The sequence below is a fragment of the Panicum virgatum genome, chromosome 7N (assembly GCF_016808335.1).
Source record: "Panicum virgatum strain AP13 chromosome 7N, P.virgatum_v5, whole genome shotgun sequence".
NCBI classification, from domain to species: domain Eukaryota; kingdom Viridiplantae; phylum Streptophyta; class Magnoliopsida; order Poales; family Poaceae; genus Panicum; species Panicum virgatum.
Window position 1 is genome coordinate 38,805,746 of NC_053151.1, and position 6,000 is coordinate 38,811,745.

Genomic DNA, 6,000 nt, shown 5'->3' on the forward strand with positions numbered 1-6,000 from the left:
TTGCGATTTGTTGGACTTTGAACTCGGTCATGTTTCGTTTGCTCCTTTCCTTTCCTGTTCCTCTCTGTTCGTTTTGCAGCTGCGCAGCTCGGTCCGGTTCTCTCTCTGCTCGTTTTCTTTCTGCAAGATGAAGCGCGCGTGGAGGTGCGCGTGGCGTGTGGTCGTCGGCGGCGGCGGCCGGCGCTCACGGCGGAGACAGCAGCAGCAGCTGGAAGCCGCGGCGGCTGCGCGGCGCTGCTTGCTGACCTGGCGAGAGGGGCGCGCTCGCGTGGCTGGCAGCCTCGTGGGCCAGAGCGAGGGAGGCGGCCCATTTCGAGCGCTGGAGCAGCCCAATCCGAGTGCAGCCCAACTCACGCAGTGACTGAACAGCAGGCGGCCCAGCTCAGCGCTCCTGGCTCCTGCGTGAGCCAGCGGCGGCCCAAGAGGGCACGGCCAGCCCACGAGGGCACGTGGCCCAAGTGGAAGCTGGTGCCAAGCCAGCTCCTTCACGCAGCCCAGAAAGAGCAGCAGCTCAGCACGGGGTGACCAGCGGCCACTGCAACAAGCAAGTTTCGGTTTGTTTTCTTTAAGCTAATTTAATTCCTGATGATTAGTTTGTGTTAGTTACTTTTGTGTAGCTAGTTATTGATAATATTTATTAGTTTTTGCATGATTAATTAATTTGTGTTAATTAGCTCTAACTGTTAATCTTTTGCATGCTTAGCTAAGCGCTCTCTTTTATAGTAATTAGTTATAATTTTTTTATGAGACTTTTGATCGGCTTTTTGTTAAGCTTTGCTTCCGTTTATTTTGAGATTTTCTAATCACTGTTAAGTCATCGCATGCTTTGTTAAGTGGATTTGTTGATAGTTTTGGTCGAACATATTGTTGTACATTTGCTTCCGCTGTGGTTGAGCTTTTCCTAATCATTCCTAGGATGTGTATGTCACTAGTTAATTTGTGTCATCTTGATGATTAGAAGAGAGGTGTTTTGGATAGCGAATTGGAGTCAATTTTTTTAGAGAGAATTTTATCAGCTCTCATTCATCTCCTCTTTGGTCGCTCGTTCTTGTCCCATAACTATGAAACCTATCTGGCACATCATTCAGCAATTAGAGGTGCAGCCACACTGTACGGTCCGGGGCTCTGGGCGAAGCGAACGGAGACGAGTGGCATGCATGATGCATGGCGAAGGCTGCTTCCGATTTTCGACCCTACAAATCCAATCCGGTGACCCTACACGCATGCTAGAGAAGGAGGCATCTATGATTGGGTGAACAAACTGACGAGGACCCGTGCAACGCAAGGGCACCGGTCGCCTTTTAGCGGCCGCCGCCGCCGCCGCCGGATTACGATAGGAGTTGTCCCTCCGGTCCATGTCTGCAGGTGACCCTGACCACCAGCGTTCACTTTGCTTGCAGCTTCGTCAATCTCTTACTCCAGCTAGAAGCGATAAAAAAGGTTAAAGGTCGCCGGCCTGGTGACTTGCCAACAAAAAATACTCCTGCTGCGCATTGACACAAATCATTTGCATGACTGTCGATGCTCATCGACGTGCCAATGCAATTTCAGAGTTTCTGCGGCCTGTATTCTCCATGGCATGCAGCAACCATTGCGCCGTTGCGCGCGATACACAACCACGCACAGGGCCACTAGCAGAGAAGCCGTGCTATTTTTACACTCTTCTCCCACTGGCTGGGAGAATAAGATCGTCGACTTCTATATATAGTTCTTCTATGCTCTAGGAGAACAAACGACTATATGCAGCTCAAGGTGGAAGAGAGACGCTTAGCAAATGTTAGTTAATTGTTCATCGCTGCTAGCAGACTAGTGCCAACAACTCCACGAGAGCTACTTTTTTCAACAAAAAGAAAAGAAAAGAGAAACAACAACTCCACGAGCTAATTGAGCACACTAGCTCGACATCTGACGTACGCCGAGATGATACTGATTTGCTCGTAATTTCGCCGGCACTGTCGCGATCACACTTGATTTCCAGGGCGGTGTGGTCCGGGCCATGCATGCAGATGCAGAGATGCATGGTGTGCGCTTGTACCATCCCTGCTCTGGCGCCTAGCGCTGTAGCGCACTGTGTGCACAGCTTCTGAATGATTCTAGTAGTGTTTTGGCTGGTAATATTATGGTCGCGTTTAGTTCCCAAAAAAATTTTGGGTAAAATTTTTTGGCAATTTTTACAACACTAATTAGAAGTATTAAATATAGATTAATTATAAAACTAATTAAACGAATGGATGAAAAATCGCGAGGAGAATCTATTAAGCCTAATTAATCCATCATTAGATATTGTTTATTGTAGCACAACATTGTCTAATTATTGCATAATTAGATTCATTAGATTCATTAGATATTATTGTCTAATTATTGCATAATTAAATTCATTAGATTCGTCTCGCAATTTTACCCGGGGGTTATGGAATGAGTTTTGTCAGTTATCTACATTTAATCTTACTATTACTAATTGGAGGCTCCTTTGGTACCTTCACGTGAAGCCACCTAGGATCCTAGATGGACACTCTGAAAAAAATAGAGAAATCCTATAAATTCTCACAAAAATTAGAAACATCCAGCCATCAATCAAACAACTCTAATTATAATAACCATCAGATCTGTTATCTTTTCTAATAAATTACCCACCTCTGTCATTATGAAAATAGACTAAAGTAACCCCCTAAAAATGTATCTAAATTACCCACCTATGCCATTATAAAGAAATCTAAAGTAACCCCATAATCTTTGTGTAAATTACCCACCCATGCCATTATAAAAATGATAAAAATATCCCCTAAATTTACATATAAATTATCCAATTATGTCATTATTATTACAAGTTAAATTACTCATAAATCTGAATCTAAATTATATAATTACAATAATATATTAAAGTGCACCAATATAAAATTCTAAAATTACTATTTATATCATTATTAATATATTATTTATATAAAAATACTATCCACGATATATGTCACCATATATTCATGTATGATGGAAGAGATAAGAACACTAATTCACAAACACATAGTTCAACTAAACATATATTGAATACATATAGAGATGCACAAAATGAAATCTATTGTAATAAATAATGAAAATATATATTTTAGAGTATGTGTTAGATTATTTAATAGATGAAAAGGGCGTGAGATGGGTAATTATAATTATTGATCTTATTTTTATATTAATTCTAATTAGCCCGTGCGGGAGCATGGATTGACAAACTAGTCCTTCTAATTAGTGATCAAACGTTCGAAATTACTGTAGCACAGGAAAAAATTTGGGAACTAAACATGCCCTACGCTCTCCAAATTGGACGGGAACTAGTCTATCAACCCGTGCTCCCGTACAGGCTAATTGTAATTATATAAAAATGAGGTTAATAATTATAATTATCTATTTCATGTCCTTTTTCATCTATTAATATTCTAACAATACTCTAAAATATATATTTATCATTTTTAGTTACAATAGATTTCATTTTACATCACACCTCCATATGTATTCAATATATGTTTAGCTGAAGTATTTGTTTGTGAATTGATATTCTTATCTCTTCCATCATACATGAATATATGATGATATATATAGTGGGTAGTATTTTTATATAAAAAATAATATATTAATAATGATAGAAATAGTAATTTATAATTTTATATTGGTACACTTTAATATATTATTATAACTATATAATTTAGATTTAGATTTTGGAGTAATTTAAATTGTAATAATAATGACATAATTGGATAACTTATATACAAATTTAGAGGGAGTATTTGTATTATTTTTATAATAGCATAGGTGGGTAATTTACGCAAAGTTTAGGGGGTTATTTTAGATTTTTTATAATGGCAGAGGTGAGTAATTTAGATACATATTTAGGGGGTTACTTTATTCTATTTAATAATAACAGAGGTGAGTAATTTATTAGAAAAGATAACAGATCCGATGGTTATTATAATTAATGTCGTTGGATTGATGGCTAGATGCTTCTGATTTTTGTGAGAATTTATAAAATTTCTCTATTTTTTCAAAGTGTCCACCTAGGATTCTAGGTGGCTTCATATGGAGCCTCCAATTAGTAATAGGAAGATAGCGAGCAAATTGTGTTGATCATTTGTTAATGTCATCTGTGATCTAGTATTCTAGTTGATCCAAGCTCATAATACAGGTGCTGATAATAACAGGACAGCTACTAAATCACTACAGTGGTCAATCTCGCTCTAAAATTGCTGCAGTCACATTGTCGAGAGAAAAGAGCGGTATGGCAGGTCTAAAGTAAGAGTAGACGAAGTGAACATTGAGTCCATAAAAATGAAACAAAAAGACAGGTGAATATAAGGTATCTTGTTCATTTCTGCATGATGAGATGAGGCAGGTGAATACACGGTATCTTGTGCAATAGTTTGTGACCTAATGAGATCCTCTTGGAATAGTTCAGTGGATGGCCTTGTCTGAATCCGAAGGGTTATGAATGACTCTCGGAGGTTTTAAACAAAAGATGACCTACCTCTAATTTCTTAACTTCTCTCTGCTATTCTTTAGACAAGTGCAGCAGCAGTCTTCTGTAATCTGTGGATGCTTTAGTACAAGTACTACCACGGTTATAAATCAACATTACCTATAAATATATTAATTAAAAATAGTAGCGTGCAATGACCTTGTCTGTTCACTGACGGGGATCGGAAGAACACAGCAGCAACATTTGTTCATGTGTTCTGAAACAAAATAAGTTAATCCTGATGGGATACCGAGAAAACGGGGGCAATGCTATTTCGACAAAATTTTGTATGATTCACAGTTCCAAAGAGGAGCAACCGACAGTTCTACAAAAGTTGCCAAATAGCCTTAGCAAAGTTCCTGTCCAGATTCCTCCAAATATGGAATATATTTAGACCGGTTGTGTTCTTTCCTTGGAAAATTCATAGTTTTCACTTTCACGTCAAGTTTTTTCTTCATCAAAAGGTCACTTTTACAACAAGTCTCAGTCATGAAAAGCAATGTAAGAATAACACGAGAGATTTGAGCAGACATTAAAAGTTTGTGTGTAGTGCCTGTATTGGTCGATCAGATAAGTCCACGATCTTCTTTTAAATATATGAATCGTTGCATGTTTCCAACCAAAGTGATAAGGAAATTTCTTATGCTATTGGCCGTAGCACACGCACTTTACCAACCACAGAAATAAGAAATGCTTCACATCATTTCTTCAATCAGAATCATCTTTTGTATTTGTCCGCCTTAATCTATAGTCCATCGTACCAACAACAGGGTTAACAAAGGCGCCATCATTTGCTCATGCATAACTATTTTTTGCATCTCTCCACTTCCTCAAAGCAGAGCTTGTTCTGTACCATCTGCCGATTCCCGCCATATCCATTTTGGCTGCATTGTCTGACGCGTATTTTTTAAGCCAGTGGCCAGACGGCGGACACACAAAAAAAAATTCTGACATGAAGCTTTGATGTATCAAAATACAAAATCTTATCTTACTATTACTAATTGGAGGTTCATTTTAAGTATCCACTTGAAGCCACATAGGATCCTAGGTGGACACTCTATAAAAATAGAGAAATTCTAAAAATTTTCGCAAAAATCAGAAACATCATGTCATCAATCCGACAACTTTAATTATAATAGTTATTATTGAATCTGATATCTTTTCTAATAAATTATCCACCTCAGCCATTATAAAAATAGACTTAAGTAACCCCCTAAATATGTATCTAAATTACCCACTCTGTCATTATAAAAAAAATCTGAAGTAACCCCCAAAACTTCATATAAATTACCCACCTATGCCATTATAAAAATAATGCAATTAACCCCTAAATTTGCATATAAATTATCTAATTATATTATTATTAAAAGTTAAAGTAGCCCCTAAATCTAAATTATATAATTATAATAAAATATTAAAGTTCATCAATAAAAATTCTAAATTATTATTTCTATCATTATTAATATATTATTTATGTTATCATTTATATAAAATAAACCCACGAT